This window comes from Mobula birostris, chromosome 31 (assembly GCF_030028105.1).
Source record: "Mobula birostris isolate sMobBir1 chromosome 31, sMobBir1.hap1, whole genome shotgun sequence".
Lineage (NCBI taxonomy): Eukaryota > Metazoa > Chordata > Chondrichthyes > Myliobatiformes > Myliobatidae > Mobula > Mobula birostris.
The window spans coordinates 35929325-35947363 of record NC_092400.1 but is presented as its reverse complement, the minus strand read 5'-3'; positions in this window follow the sequence as shown (position 1 = coordinate 35947363).

Here is an 18039-nt window from a genome sequence, read left to right as displayed (position 1 = left end):
ACCAGAAACCAGTTGATGTTTTATAAATGGCCAAAGAAGGTAATTATTACTTTCCTCTTATTTTGTCTATCTGGTCATCAATTTTTTATTCCTCTTTGAAGTTCCACTCTGTACTCTGATTAGGAGTTTCACTGAAGCGTTTAATCAAACACTGGGTACTATGCGATACAAGCATGCTAATTAGGAATAGGAGAAGGCCATTTGGCCCTCATGTCTACTATCCCACTAAATGAGATTGTGGCTGATTTGATTATGACCTCAACTCTGCTATCCTATGTACTTATGCAATCTTATGACTTGTTCCATGTCAAGAATCTCTCCACGTCTGCCTTGAGAATATTCAAACATCCTGATCTAAGTGACTTTGACCATGATAGCTATTATTTTGTTCCTTATCCCAGCTTTGTTGCCACAGTGATCGAATAGGTTTTCAATTATGGCTTTCACTTCCCCCTCATGCCAAGGCACCACTACATTTGTTTCCTTAATTTTCAGTCATTGCTTGGCTAGAATGCCTGCCACCTCATTTCTTTCAACACCAACATGGGCAGGGACCCGTTAGAACTGGATACGCCAGCCTAGACCCTGCAGCCTCAACAGATATTGTCCAAGTTCAAGAAGAATGTCTGGCCTACACCTCGAAGATGTCAAAACTGAGAATGAATTAGAGCACAGAAGTACATCATCAGGGTGTACTTCTTCAACCCAATCCAAGGCTAAAATGATAGCAACCATCTCAGAGGTGAAGAGTGATAATTTGTCTGCCCGTCTTTTCTTAGTAGTCACCTGGAACTTTGGAACGTGAAGAGAAACTCCTGAATGACCTGTCACTGGATCTTTTGAACCATCTGCGTAGATATGCAAGAAGCCATAATATCTGCCTTGCAGGCATTGCTGAACTTCCTGTGCCACTGATACACCATCGCCCCTCACTGTGACCTGTTTCTGAAGGCCCAAACCACCCACAGGCAAAGGGAAAAGCCATGGAGGAGTGACAGAAAGGGGTAAACCGGGACCATGAACTATCATCCCATTCACTTCCCATCCACCCAAAACCAAAGACTGTACAAATACTGTGCTCCCAACAACCTACCAGTGCTGCCAGTACTGGATGACTAACTTTCTGTCCTCCTACGTTAACCCAGTAAGCCATTGCTAACCGAATCCTGCGTAGATGCAAAGCCCCATTTCTACCAGTATCGCCAGAACTGGCGATGATTGAATAGCACCACAGCATAGTCTCAACTGAACTTCAACACCATGGCTGCATGCTTTTTTCTTTGCAAAACTACAAAAGTTTATTCATACAAAAACACATGAAATACAAACATCAAGTATTTACAAGACAGTGAAAAAATTCAAATTAAATAATGATTGTTACCATCTATAGAACAGTCAGTTCCCTGGGGGCCTCACCATTCCTGGAAATCCCCTACTGTACCCATGGTGACCACACACTCCTTCTCCAAGGACACGTGGGCACAGGCATATCCCTAGAAGAGGGACGAAGGTGTACCTAATAAAGTGTACAAGCCACACTGTCTCTGCAGAAACCTCTTCAGTTTGAGCAAATTAACACGCAGGAAGCAGTTTGAAGAGTCATATTAACAACAAAACAGTATTAAATATTCAGGACTATGTGATCCTCCGACCAAAGGCTGTGTACTCCCGCAGTGTTTAGTTCACAGTGTTTGGTGCGGTGGCACTGTGGTGTACTGGTTCGCGTAACACTTTACAACGCCAGCTGTAAGATTGTGACTCAATCCCCGCCAACGTCTGTAATGAGTTTGTGCATTCTTTCCATGACAGGGAGTGATACCTCTCTCCCCCTTGCTAATGAGAGAGAGAGCCTGCAGGGGTGAAGAGTGGTTTCTGATGGTCACGGTCTCTCTGGGGGCATGCACGGCGGGCGGTGCTGATGCTTTTGCTGAGGCAAGTTGGGGGGGTGAGGCGGGTTGATGCTTTGCTGCTGCTTGTGCATGGGTGGGGGAAACAGGGGGCTTTGGGGGACTGGAACGTATTCCCGTCATTCATCTTTGGGGTTTTTCTTCTGTATTTGTGGATGTCTGCGGAGAGTAATAAGTTCAGGTTGTATACTGTATACATTCTCTGATGTTAAGTGGAACCACTGGACCATTGAAACCCTGTGGGTTTCTTCCAGATGCTCCAGTTTCAAGATTCAACATGCAAGATTGTTTAATGTCATTTCCAAAATACAATAACTGTTACTCCGGATCCAATACAGAGCAAAGAAACACAAAAGATAAAGAACAGAATAATATTAATAAAACACAATAAATATAAATACATAGGTTAGCTTATATACATATATTGATTGTATGTCCATAAAGTGATGTTAGGCACAGGAGTGTCTGTACATAAGGTGACTCTGACAGGAAATGGTAAAGTAGTGATGGTTGGGGGTGTGGAAAGGTGGATTAGTGAATGGAGGTATTGATCAGCCTTACTGCCTGAGCAAAGGAACTGGTTTTGAGTCTGGTGGTCCTAGCATAGATGTTGTGTAGCCTCCTCCCTGGTGGGAGTGGGACAATTTCCTCCCACGTACCAAAGGGTTAATAAGTTGTGGGCATGATATGTTGGTGCTGGTAACATGGCAACTCTGCCTGTTTTGGTCATTGATGCAAATGATGCATATTACTATGTTTCGATGTTTTGATGTACATGTGACAAATAACACTAAATTTTAAATTTTTGTCATTAAGAGAATGTTGTGGATAAACAATTTAGGTGAACATCCCCATCCTCAGTCATGGGCCTGCAAATGAGTGCTGAAGACAAGACTGGTCTATACAACATCAGAGACACAAAGACTGCAGATGTCTGCCCTGCTTTAAGTGAACGCGAAGTTAGACCTGCATTCCCGGACTCCCGTGTCTTCCTTTCTTCTTTTGAATTAGTTTAATGTTTTGAAGTTAGCACAAGCCATTTTCTCACTGTTGAACGGAAGGTACAGAGGCCTGAAGTCCCACACCTCCCGAATAGCTACCTCATTCATCAAAACAATAATCATTACCTCAGTAACTGCAACATTATGACTATTTGATCACCTGCAACTACAGCAAACTTTGGTTTTACTCTAATTGTGTTCTTCCTTGTATAAGTTTGTCTAATTTGTGTGTTTCTTGTGAATGTTGTGTCTCTAATGATAGTGCCTGCGATTCTGCTCTAAGTGAGCTGCTAATTACACCCTTGCATGTGTGTACGTGTACATGAATTAACTCAACTTGGACTTTGAACCACCTCTAAATGCAGAAGCTGTATTATACACTAATAAAATCAACTTGGACTTCGATCCCAGGGGTTCCCAACCTAGCAGAATCTTTGGAATTTGGCCATGGGTGGAGCAGGTAAGACTGGTGCTCCCAATCAGGCAGAGGTTTATTTTGATGACCTTATCACCTTCTGAAGAAACTCAGGAAAGGCCAGCATCTCGCATAGAACAGATCTACAGCTTAATCTTGTTGGTTTTGGATTGAGCTTCCTGCAATGGGTTGGAGATTGGGTCCTCACAATCCTGCTCTCGCCTCTCATTGTTTGCTTTGGCCTCACTATCAGCGAGGGAAACTGAAACCAGGAAATCCCTCTGCGGTCATTGGCCTGAAGCCAACAGATAGAGGCAGGCTGTGACAATTAATGGAATGAAATCACGAAGCTAGCTCGGTCCGTGACTCTCCTTGCTGAGCAGATAAGGTGCAAGTACCTGAGTTAAGGGCCCAGAAAGTGAGTGCCCTGATTGATTCAGTTCTAGGAGGTCCTAAAGTGAAATGTGATCATACTTTCAGCTGAACACCTTGTACAGAATTTCCAGTTCAAAGTAATCAGAAACATGACACTAGGCTGATTTCTTTCTCCTAAGCCTATTAAGTGGCATGGAAACTAAAGTTCACAGTTCAAAGTAAATTTATTATCAAAGTACATATTTTTTTTTAGATTAGATTAGATTAGGTTCAACTTTATTGTCATTGTGCCGAGTACAGATACAAAGCCAATGAAATGCTGTTAGCATCTGGCCAGAAATGCAAAGAATAGTGTTACTTACAAAATAACTGTGAATAAAAATTAAGTGCTACAGCACACAAATATAAAAGTACTGAGACAGTACAATATGGGTACAATAGCTTAGCGCTGTGATGTGAGGTTCAGCAGGGTCACAGCCTCAGGGAAGAAGCTCTTCTTGTGCCTGCTGGTGCGGGAGCGGAGGCTCCTGTAGCGCCTACCGGATGGGAGGAGAGTAAAAAGTCCATGGTTAGGGTGAGATTTCATCATAGACAACCCTGAGCTTCATTTTCCTGTGAGCATACTCAGCAAACCTATAGAATAGTATCTATAACAGGATCAGTGAAAGATCAGCCAGAGTGCAGAATACAACAAACGTAAATATAAATAAATAGCAGTAAATAACAAGAGCATGAGATAATGAGTTCTTAAAGTGAGATAATTGGTTGTGGGAACATCTCAATGGATGGGGCAAGTGAGTGTAGTTATCCCCTTTTGTTCAAGAGCCTGATGGTTGAGGGGTAGAAATTGTTTTTGAACCTGGTTATGCGAGTCCTGAGGCTCTTGTACTTTCTACCTGATGGTAGCAGTGAGAAGAGAGCGTGGCCTGGGTGGTGGAGGTCCCTGAGGGTAGATGCTGCTTTTCTACAACAGCATTTCATGTAGATGTGCCCACTGGTTGGGAGAGATTTACCCGTGATATACTGGGCTGAATCTAGACTGTTCCGCATGCTGAGTGGAAGCTTCAGCAAATGCTTTTGAATCTGGGCGTTGTGACACAATTCAATGTTGGGTTCTTGGGGAATTTGATCAACTGAGCGGGCTCTGGGCAGAGTGTGGGCAGTGAAGAGAACAGGTGGATAATTAGGGAGGCATTACAATTGACTTTAGAGTACTCTGTCGCTCTATCTGTTTGTATCTGGACCAGACATAGCTGCCTTACTTTGTCGCTCTTTCATTGGCCCGCTTGACATGTCAAATGTTACCCAAATTACAAAGACAGAAGAGTTCAACTTCTCCTTTAGCACAAGAGATTCTGCTGATGCTGGAAATCTTGAGCAACACACACAAAATGCCGGAGGAACTCAGCAGGTCAGGACGCATCTGTGGAAATGAATAAAGAGTCAAGGTTTCGGGCACAAAGCCTTCATCAGGACTGGAAAGGAAAGGGACAGAAGCCAGGATAAGAAGGTGGAGGGGAGGGGAAAGGTGAATGTTGGCAGGTGAGTGGGAAGGTGGGCGGGTGGGTGGGCATTGGGGATGAAGTGAGAAACTGTGCTGTGGTCAGCGGAAAAGATAAAGCACTGGAGAAGGAGTAATCTGATAGAAGAGGAGGGTGGACCCTGAGAGAAAGTGAAGGAGGAGGGGAACTAGAGGGAGGTGATGTGCAGGTGAGAAGAGAAGGGTGTAAGTGGGAAGCCAGAATGGGGAATAGGGAAAGAGAGAAGGAGGGAGTGAGAGAAATTACTGGAAGTCGGAGAAATTCACATTCATGCCATTGGCTTGGAGGCTACCCAGATGGAATATGAGGTGTTGCTCTTCCAGCCCGAGTTTGACCTCATCTCGGCAGTAGAGGAGGCTGTGGACAGACATGTCAGAATGGGAATGGGAAGCCAGATTGAAATGGGTAGCCACTGGGGAATCTCAGCTTTTCTCCTTATTGGCTATGTTATTTTCAGTGAAATTCCCAACAGTCCCTGTGACTTGGACTAACTTGTCACGATGTCGCAGAGGATGGAAATCGGCCAGCAAGCAAACTAGTGGTGAAGGTCAACGGGATCGTGCAGCATCGGCAGAAGCAAATGGATGGTCATCATTTCAGTTCAAGACTCTTCACCTGAACTCCTTGACCTGAAATGTCTACTGTCCATTTCCCAGCCGATGTCTGAGTAAGCTGGCCTGCGATTGAACCTGCCCTACCTTCTGCAGGGTGGGATAGAACCCTGAAGAGGGGCGTGCTGGAGGTTAACTGTGCATCAGCTCTGGGCTCTTGGAATTTGTTACCCCCCCAGCCTATTCTCTTTCCTTCAATTCTGCAAAGCAAGAGCAAGGAAAATTCACCTTAGTTATATGCTGTGGCCTCGGTTCAGGATCCCAGCACAGGTTATACTTGGCTCTGCCTACTTAATTAGAATGATTTCGTTCAGCCATTCACTGTACACACACTGGAATTTTCAGGAAGTTGTAATATGCACATCGGTATGTTTTGTGCGTTTCTAGTTAAGTACTTCCTTGACTCTGCATTTGGATGGTCGGGATTCCTTGTGAACCTTACCGCTGGTTTCGTTCCATGTTTCCCTTAGACTTTTTTGTAGCTCAGCGCTCTCCAGTGAGGTGACAGTATTCTATTGGAGGGGAGCTTGAATTTAAATTGACATGCATTATCCTGTTTCTACCACTAGAGGGGGATGTTTGACAGACATCACTTAGAGGCATGTATGTGTGCATGTCTACATAGGCATACAGAGGTGTTTTTTACATGTGCACACTTAGGCATGTATGTATACACATACACAGGGCAATGTAAGCATGTATAGAACGTGTGCACACACACACACATATACACACACAGACATACACACATGTACACACACAAACACACACATACACTCACACACACACACTCACACACAGACACACACACACAGACATACACTCACACAGACATACATACATACACACACAAACTTACACACTCATACACTCATACACACACAAACTTACACACTCATACACTCATACACACACAGACATACATATGCACATACACTCACACACACATACACACACACATACAGATACACACACTCACGCACAGACATACATACATACACACACAAACATACACAGACATACATGCACACACAAACATACACACTCATACACTCATACACACACAGACATACATATGCACATACACTCACACACACATACAGACACACACACTCACGCACAGACATACATACATACACACACAAACATACACACTCATACACTCATACACACACAGACATACATATGCACATACACTCACACACACATACAGATACACACACTCACGCACAGACATACATACATACACACACAAACATATACACAGACATACATACACACACACAAACACACACATACACTCATACACACACAGTCATACATATGCACACACAGTCACACACACACACACATACACACATACACACATACACACACACACACACAGGCATACACTCATCCACACACACAGACATACACATATATACACACACACACACACAGACACACACACACACATATGGTCATGCCCTTTGGAATGTGGGAGGACACTTGAGCACCCAGCACAATCACAGGGAAAACGTTAGAGCTCCATAAGACCATAAGACATAACAGCAGAAATAGGCCATTTGACCCATTGAGTCTGCTCTGTTATTACATCATGGCTGATCCAATTTTCCTCTCAACTCCAATCTCCTGCCTTTTCCCCAAGCAGAATAATACAATTTACATTTGCAAATATTATGCATACTCCGTGCCAGTTACATTTCAGCAGATACAGAACATCTCATACAACCTTGAGAATGTTGCTCATTTCCTATTTCCCTCAAGGCCAACCCTCGACATCGAGGGTGGCTTGTATCATGGAGATCCATCTCTACCAAAGGAGGTATGAGGCGCTCCTTTCCCTTGCCAGCCTGTGCCTCACCCTTGTGTAGTATCTGCTTAGCCACACCCTCCCCTCCCCCAATGATCACTGGTCTTGTAAAGACACCACCCAGAAGGCAATGGCAAACCACTTCTGTAGAAAAATTTGCCAAGAGCTATCATGGTCATGGAAAGACCAGGATCACCCATGTCATACAAAATGGCACATAATGATGATGTCATACAACATGGTGCACTCAGTCAAGTTTCTCAATACCACCCCAATTGCTCCTTCTCCACTTCGTGTAGTCGTGGGAATGTTGCACACTTTCCAGGAGGCTCTGGGAAATCCTTGTTTTTTAATTCTGTATACCTGCCTGTGACTGGGCTCAGAGTAGAGTATCTCCTCTAAGGATGCTGCCTGACTTGCTGAGCTCCTCTAGCACTTTGGAAAGGAGATGAGAAGGAAGTTCTTTAGCCAGAGGGTGGTGAATCTGCGGAATTCATTGGCACAGGTGGCTGTGGAGGCCAAGTCATTGTGTAAATTTAAAGCAGAGGTTGATAGGTTCTTGATTAATCAGGGAGAAGGCAGAGGAAAGGGGCTGAGAAGAATACTGGATCAGCCATGATGGAATGCTGGAGCACACCCAATGGGCCAAATGCTCTAATTACTCCTATGTCTCAGTGTCTTGTTGTCAAATGGTGTGTGTTGCTCAGAGTGCAGTTGCGTTTCAGGGTCGTGTCGTGTCAGTTGGTGTCGTGTCAGATGCCATGAAATAAATCACCCTGGAAATATCAGATATGATGCCGGGTCTACCTAAAATACTTGCAGTCTCTTGCCCACCCACAGATGTTGCTTGACCACCTGAGTTCCTCCTGCAGATTCTTCCTACTTTGCTGCAAATCATCTTGCAATTTATTCTTAAGAAGTGGATTACGAGAGCAGTATTAGCCAGAACGTCAGCACGGCGGGCAACCCAGCTTTGAAATGGTGCAGCCTTCACATCAGATTCATGTTTATTTATCACATGTGCCCGGGAACGTGCAGTGAAATGGTGCAACAGTGGCGTAGTGGCTGCCACTCGGGGCGTCGGAGTTCAGAGTTCAACTCTGGCACCGCTGAGAGGAGTTTGTACATTCTCCCCACGACCATTTGGATTTCCTTCCCCGGTGTTCCAATTTCCTCCCACAGTCCCAAGACATACTGGTTAGTAGGCGAATTGGTCGTTGTAAATTGTCCTGTGGTTAGGCTAGGGTTAAGAAGGAGAGTTGCTGGGCGGTGCGCCTCGTTGGGCCGGAAGAGCCTGTTCCGGGCTGTTTCTCTAAACAAATACTGTAAATAAATAATAAATAAGTTTACATTAACATTTCAGGCTTCTGAGTTGAACCTTTCTTGCCAAAGATTATCTGTGCAGATTGCATAGCGAGTGCCTGGCAAGATTGCAGTGTCTAGTCACTGGAACGGGGCTAGAACCCACAGCTTCTGAGGCCGGAGTGGGACAGTGTTGCCGCTGAGCCAAGGCCGACACTGATCTCCATGTCCGGTCATTGTGCGGACAAGTTCACTGTTGTCTGGTTTTGCTGCCTTAATGATCTGTTTACTCTCGAGCACAATGCAGAGGCAATGGATGGCTTACAGGCTGCTTAGTCAAACGGCGGATGAAATCTGGAATGCTGTCAAAGCCTTTCATTAGAAGTGTTCAGTCAATGTGAAGCCCAGCTAATCATGCACAAGCAACTACTTTCAGTCATTAGACTACAAGCATGTCTATCCCCATGTAAATCACAGAGCTGAAATAGATTCTGTATAGAATACTCCTTCACCATTGGACAAGGTTCAAGGTCAAAGTCAATGTGACTTCCCCATTGGATGAAGTTCAAGGTCAAGGTCAAAGCCCCCTCTCCCCAGCTAAGGTTCAAGGTCAAGGTTGACGCTCACTCTCCACTGGACGAGGTTCAAGGTCAAAGTCAATACACCCTCTCCATTGGGTGAGGTTCCAGGTAAAGGTCAATGCTCCTTCTCAGTTGGCTAAGGTTCAAGTTCAAGGCCGATACTCCCTCCCCATTGGACGAGGTTCAAGGTCAAAGTCAATATATTTTCTCCATCGGATGAGGTTCAAGGTTAGAATCAAATTAGTCTGTCACATTCACAAGCACAAGAGCGATGAAAAGGCATCACAGGCACATAGTATCAGATAAGTAGCATTCACAATAAAAACTAAATACAAGCTATTTTTGCAAGAAAGAACCACAATCAGAAGTAAACATTCTTGAGGCTAGACCTGGAGTATTGTGTGACTTCTGGTCAGTTATCTACAAGAATGAGGGAGGAGAAGATGGTGGCGGCGCGACACAGCGCAAGCGGCCGCTCCGAATGATATCGTATTTGTTAGCTAGGGGCCGTGCACAATCCGGATTTGATGGAGGCAGCAGTGAGAAGCACAGAGGAACACCTGGAGAAACTTCTGAAATGCCTGCTTCGCTGCCGCTGCTACTGTGCGATCGAGAATCTCCAGAGGGGAAGGCTCCAAATTCTCGGCTTTGCCTATTGCCTGTTGCCGGGGCTGGGGTCGAAGTGCTCGGCAGAGATAGTGCTCCGTGCTTGGTGTTGAAGAGCTGGTCGGAGGCTCGGAGATTTTGGAGGGACTCGGAGTCGGACTTAGGTCGGATGCTTCTGGGATGCTGCATCGGCAAGTTTGTGGTGCTGGAGGTTCACCGTCTGCGTGAGATGATGGGACTTTCGAGAGACTCTGAGACTTTTACCGTGCCCATGGTCTGTTCTTATGAAATTACGGTATTGTTTTGCACTGTTGTAACTATATGTTACAATTATGAGGTTTTTGTCAGTTTTTCAGTCTTGGTTTGTCATGTGTTTCTGTGATATCACTCTGGAAAAACATTTTATCGTTTCTTAATGCATGCATTACTAAATGACAATAAAAGAGGACTACATGTCCTCATAATTGAAAAAAAAAGAATCTGACCGGACGGCTGAGGAGGCCAAGTCATAGGGTATATTTGAGGCGGAGGTTGATAGGTTCTTGATTAAACAGGGCATCAAAGGTTACAGGGAGAAGGCAGGAGAATGAGGTTGAGAGGGATGATCGATCAGCCATGATGGAATGGCAGAGCGGACTCGATGGCCCAAATGGACTAATTCTGCTCCCATGTCTCACGGAAAGATATCAGTCAGATTGAAAGAGCACAGAGAAAATTTCCAAGGATGTTGCTGGGAATTTTGGACCTGAGTTACAGGGAAAGGTCAAACAGGTGAGGACTTCATTCCCTGCAGTGTAGGAGAATGAGGGACGATTTGATAGATGGAGGTATCCAAGATTATCAGGGGGATAGAAGGGGTAAATGCAAGTAGGTCTTCCACTGAGGTTGGCTGAGACTGGAACTAGAAGTCGTATCTTTAGTGTAAAGTGTGAAATATTTACAGGGAGCCTGAGCTGGATGTTCTTCGTTCAGAGGTAAGTGTGCATGTGGAATGAGCTGCCAGTGGAGGTGGTGGATGCAGGTTCAATTACAGTATTTAAGAGAAGATTGGATAGGGACATGGGTGGGAAGGGTATGGAGGGCTATGGTCCAAGTGCAGGTCGATGGGACTAGGCTGATGGAATAGATGGGCTGAAGGGCATGCTTCTGTAGTGCTCTATGACTAAGTGGTCACAATATTTCTAAACTGTAGCGATTAGGATTCAATTTTAACAATTTTAATTCAATTAACAATTTTAATCAGAGATATAATGATTTAAGTTATAGGCAGGGCTGATTCCACTTACAGATTTCATTAAGGATCGAGGGAAGGTCTAAGGCACATTATTGGGATTATTATCGCAGCAACTCCTTGTACTCAGTGTCAGCAAGGCCAAAGAGCTGATTGTGGACTTCAGGAAGGGTAAGACGAGGGAACACACACCAATCCTCATAGAGGGATCAGAAGTGGAGAGAGTGAGCAATTTCAAGGTTCTGAGTGCCAACACCTCAAAATATTGGTGCAGCTCTAGAGAAGACAAGACAGTGGCTACATTTCAACAGGGGTTTGAGGAGATTATGTATGTTACCTAAAACACTCAAAAACCGTGTAGCATGGAGAGCATTGACAGGCTGCTTCACTGTCTGGTATGGGGGGGGCGGGGAGGGCTACTACACAGGACCGAAAGAAGCTGCAGAAAGTTCCATAGTATCTAAGACATCTTCAAGGAGTGGAGCCTCAGAAAGGCATCCATCACCCAGGGCATGCCCTCTTCTCTTTTCGGTAAGGAGGTACAGAAGCCTGAAGGCACACACTCAACGATTCAGGAACAGCTTCTTCCCCTCTGCCATATCATTTCTAAATGGACATTGAACCCATGAACACTATCTCACTTTGTTAATACTATTTCTGTTTTTATACTATTTTTAATTTAACAATTTAGTATACTCACTGCAATTGATTTACTTAACTTTTTCTATATTTATCATGTGTTGCACTGTGCTGCTGCCAATAAATTAACAGATTTCAGAACATATGCTGGTGATATTAAACCTGATTCTGATTTGGAAACAATAGGCAAATGCAGGTGGAAAATTCGCACTGCATTGGTTCCTCCCATATCCCATCCCTCTCCTGGGATCTGTCATATGAAATCTTGACTAAAATACTTAATAATTTTAGCAGAAATGTCAATAACTGTGGGACAGGGGTTTAAAGTAATTAGTAAAAGTATTAAAGGGCGGTTGAAAATAAATGTTAATCAGAAGAGCAGTGGGACTCCGAAAGGGTAGTGAAGACAGAAATTCATATTAGATTTCTAATCAAGAGCAAGAACCTAAAAACTTATAGTAACAGACATAGAACATAGAACAGTACATCACAGGCCCTTTGGTCTACAACGTTGTCCCAACCTTTTATCCTATTCCAAGATCGTTCTAACCCTTCCCCCTACCACATAGCCCTCCAATTTTCTTTCATCCATGTGACTATCTGAGTCTCTCAATTGTCCCTAAGGCATTTGCCTCTACCACCACCACTTTCTGTGTTAAAAAAAAACTATCTCCAACATACCTTGTATACCTTGCTACAATCATCTTAAAAGAATATCCACCACTACACACCCACCACTTTCTGTGTTAAAAAAAAACTATCTCCAACATACCTTGTATACTTTGCTACAATCATCTTAAAAGAATATCCTCTCGTACTGGCCATCGCTGCCTTGGGGAAAATGGTACTGGATGTCCACTCTATTTATGCCTCCTCTATCAAATCACCTCTCACTTTCCTTGACGCCAAAGAGAAAAGGCCTAGTTTTCTCAATCTATTCTCATAAGACATGCTCTCTTGTCCAGGTAGCATCCCGGCATATCTCCTCTGCACCCTCCCTAAAGCTTCACATCTCTCCTATACTGGGGCAACCAGAAATGAACACAATACTCCAACTGTAGTCTCATGGGTTTTACAGAGCTACATTACCTCACGGCTCATGAACTCAATCCCCTGACTAATGAGGGCCAACACACCAAACACCTTCTTAACCACCCTATCCACTTGCGTGGCAACTTTGAAGGTCTATGAACTCGAACCTCAAGATCCCTCTGTTCCTCCACACTGCTAAGAATTCTGCAACTAACCTTGTACTCTGCCTTCAAATTCAACCTTCCAAAGTGAATCACTTCACATTTTTCCAGGTTGAACACCATCTGTCTCTTCTCAGCTCAGTTCTACATCCTGTCAATGTCCCTTTGTAACCTATGACAACCATCTACACTATCTACAACATGACCAACCTTTGTGTCATCTAGAAATTTTCTTGCAGCAGTGTTCCATGTAAGACCATAAGGTATAGGATCAGATTTAGGTTACTGGGCCTATTGTGTCTGCTCCACCATTTCATCATAGCTGAGCCATTTTCCCTTTCAGCCTCAGTCTCTTGCCTTCTCCCTGTAACCCTTCATACCCTGACTAAACACGAATCTATCAGCCTCTGCATTAAATAGGGTCTTTGAAGAGACTTTTGGATAGGTACATGGAGCTTAGAAAAATAGAGGGCAATAGGTAACCCTAGTAATTTCTAAGTTAGGGACATGTTCGGCACAACTTTGTGGGCCAAAGGGCCTGTATTGTGCTGTGGGTTTTCTATGTCTCTAAATATACCCAGTGCCTTTGCCTCTGCAGCTGCCTAGATAGAGCAAGTGAGCAGAGGAGATTTTTATTTTTAGGAGAGTCTACGATCTCAGGGCTCAGCCATAGAATAAAGGGATGTTCCTTTAGAACTGAGATGGGGAGGTATTTCCTCTGCCAAAGAATGGCGAGTGTGTGGAAGTTGTTGCACAGAGAGGTGTGGAGGCCAAGTTGTTGGTGTATTTAAGGCAAAGATTGATAGGTTCTTGATTGATAAAGGGGTTAATGGTTAAGGGGAAAAGGCAGAAGAATTGGGTTGTGAAAAATGATTAGTCATGATTGAATAACAGAGAAGACGTGATGTCCCGAATGGCCTAATTATGTGACCTAACCTTAAGGTTTTATGAGACAAAACAATCACCTTGCCCCTCAGGTCTAGGTGAGCTCATCTCTTCACATCTCCTTTTAAATCACTTCTTCCAACAGGTCAACTCTTCCAGATCATCTCCCCTTCCAATCGCCTGGAACAGGCCACAATGGCCTGATGTCAGTGCCAGATGACCTGTCGGGGTCCAGGGAACCAATGGTGGGTGCGGGCACTCAGCTAATCCTGAGTGCACGAGCCGGCCATCAGCTTAGTGCAGACCTGCTCTTTATGGTGGCTGGCAGACCCGCTGAGTCCAATTCTTTGCCAAGCTGTTGCCTTTCCAATTCACCCACAAGCCCATTCTCCCTCCTTCTGCCCACCATTGGACCTGCTGAGGTGTCACGTTAAGACCTGTGGGCCTTAATAGACAGAACACCCTCAGCAGATGGAAGATATTTCCCAAGGCAAAGTTCTCGTCTAGACTCGTCTAGAGGAAGTAAATCAATGAGCTAGTGCCAATCTGAAAGCCCTACATTAGATCAGGGGTTCCCAGCTTCTTTTATGCCATGGACCAATACCATTAACCAAGGGGTCCGTGGACCCCAGCTTGGGAACCCCTGTGCTAGAGGACCAACACAAGGCAAGAGACAAAGTTCTATACAGGGGAGCAATGATGACACTGATTGATGTGTCATCATGCAGCAGGGAAATATGATGTGGAAACTTGTCAATAAACCAAAAGGGAGTTGGGGAGAAGGTAATCAGTAGAGGGGCAGCAAGGCCTACCCATGGGGACAACAGATGCTGGAATCTGGGTCATCATCATCATTACGTGCTGTGGGCGATGTATGATTTGGGCGATCATGGTCTTTCCATGACCATGATTGTTCTTGGCAAATCTTTCTACAGAAGTGGTTTACCATTGCCGCCTTCTGGACAGTGTCTTTACAAGACGGGTGACCCCAGCCATTATCAATACTCTTCAGAGATTGTATGCCTGGCGTCAGTGGTCGCATAACCAGGAATTGTGATATGCACCAGCTGCTCATATGACCATCCTCCACTTGGGTATCAAGGATAAGTGGCAAATGGAACATTAAAACAAACAATATTCAGAACATGGAAACCCCCTCACCTCTCTGTGAGTCAAAAGCTAGGAAAGGTATCATAATGAATCACTGCATGTAGCGATACAAGTTGATACAGCTGTAAACTGTATGAAGTTCAAAGTTCAAGGTTAAATTTATTATCAGAGTACATACATGCCACCACACACAACCCTGAGATTCTTCTTTCTGCAGGCATACTTAGCAAATTTATAGAACACTGATTGTAAATAGGATCAATGAAAAACTAACTGTGAAAAATATAAACAAATAGCAATAACTAACCAGCATGAAATAACAAGATGAAAGAGTCCTTAAATGGGTGTAGTTATCCCTTTTTTGTTCAAGAGCCTGATGGTTGAGGGGTAGTAACTGTTCTTGAAGCTGGTGTGCGAGTCCTAAGGCTCCTGTGCTTTCTCCCTGGTGAGAAGAGAGTGTGGTCTGGGTGGTGAGGCAGAGGGTCTCTGATGATGGATGCTGCTTTTCTCTGGCAACGTTTCATGTTGATGTGCTCAGTAGCCGGGGGGGTTTTACCCGTATAAAGAATGGGTATGGATTAATTCTGAGGAAAATGCAATTCAAAAATGAGGAGGTTAAGGCTGTTGGACAGACCATTACTGGTACAATACTGATATACTGTACAAAGCAGAGTGGAAAGATTTACAGGATGCCGCGGGGACTGAGCAGCTGTGAAAGATAAAATGAACAATGGAAAGGAAGTTGGGTGGACAATGGTCAGGTCATAAAGAGGAATTGAGAAGGAGAAAGTACAGGTTGAAAGAAGAGAGCAAAAAGGCAGAAAGTAGAATGGAAAATGAAGAGGAGACCTGATGAAGTTCTTCACAATTACAAAGGTGTTCATAAACATGAGAAAATCTGAAGATGCTGGAAATCCAAACACACGCAAAATGCTGGAGGAACTCAGCAGGTCAGGCAGCATCTATGGAATTTAATAAACAGTCGATGTTTCAGATCGAGACCCTTCTATCTGGGAAGGAAGGGGGAAGATAGAACATTACAGCCTTTTGGCCATTCTTGGCTGTGCCAAACCATTTTCTGCCTAGTCCCACTGACCTGCATCTGGACCATATCCCTCCATACACCTCTCATCCATGTACCTGTCCAAGTCTTTCTTAAATGTTAAAAGTGAGCCCGCATTTACCACTTCATCTGGCAGCTCACTCCACACTCCCACCACTCTCTGTGTGAAGAAGCCCCCCCTGATGTTCCCTTTAAACTTTTCCCCCTTCACCCTTAACCCATGTCCTCTGGTTTTTTTCCTCCCCTAGCCTCAGTGGAAAAAGCCTGCTTGCATTCACTCTATCTATACCCATCATAATTTTATCAAAACCTCTATCAAATCTCCCCTCATTCTTCTACGCTCCAGGGAATAAAGTCCTAACCTATTCAACCTTTCTCTGTAACTCAGTTTCTCAAGTCCCAGCAACATCCTTGTAAACCTTCTCTGCACTCTTTCAACCTTATTAATATCCTTCCTGAAATTTAGTGACCAAAACTGCACACAATGCTCCAAATTCAGTCTCAAATTCGGCCTTATACAACCTCACCATAACATTATAACTCTTATACTCAATACTTTGATTTATAAAGACCAACGTACCAAAAGTTCTCTTTATGACCCTATCTATCTGTGATGCCACTTTCAGGGAATTTTGTATCTGTATTCCCAGATCCCTCTGTTCTACTGCACTCTTCAGTGCCCTACCATTTACCTTGTATGTTCTACGTTGGTTTGTTCTTCCAAAGTGCAATATCTCACACTTGTCTGTATTAAACTCCATCTGCCATTTTTCAGCCCATTTTTCCAGCTGGTCCAAATCCCACTGCAAGCTTTGAAAACCTTCCTCACTGTCCACTACACCTCCAACCTTTGTATCATCAGCAAATTTGCTGATCCAATTTACCACATTATCATCCAGATCATTGATATAGATGACAAATAACAATGGACCCAGCACTGATCCCTGTGGCACACCACTAGTCACAGGTCTCCACTCAGAGAAGCAATCCTCCACTATCACTCTCTGGCTTCTTCCATTGAGCCAATGTCTAATCCAATTTAGTACCTCTCCATGTATACCTAGCGACTGAATCTTCCTAACTAACCTCCCATGCAGGACCTTGTCAAAGGCCTTACTGAAGTCCATGTAGACAACATCCACTGCCTTCCCTTCATCCACTTTCCTGGTAACCTCCTTGAAAAACTCTAATAGATTGGTCAAACATGACCTACCACGCACAAAGCCATGTTGACTCTCCCTAATAAGTCCCTGTCTACCCAAATACTTGTAGATCCTATCTCTTAGTACTCCTTCCAATAATTTCCCTACTACCGACGTCAAATTTATCGGCCTATAATTTCCTGGATTACTTTTAGAGCCTTTTTTAAACAACGGAACAACATGAGCTATCCTCCAAACCTCCGGCACCTCACCTGTAGACACCGACATTTTAAATATATCTGCCAGGGCCCCTGCAATTTCAACACTAGTCTCCTTCAAGGTCCGAGGGAATACCCTGTCAGGTCCTAGGGATTTATCTTCTCTGATTTGCCTCAAGATAGCAAGCACCTCAAGGGGGAGGAGAAGATGGCAGCGCGACGCAGCGCGCGTGGCCTCTACGGTGAATAATATCTGTATTTGTCAAGTAGGATGCCGTGCACAATCCTGATTTGATGGAGACAGACGTGAGGAGCATGGACGAACATCTGGAAAAACTTCTGAACTTCCCACTTCACTGCCGCTGCTACTGTGCGATCGAGAATCTCCGGAGGGGAAGGCCCC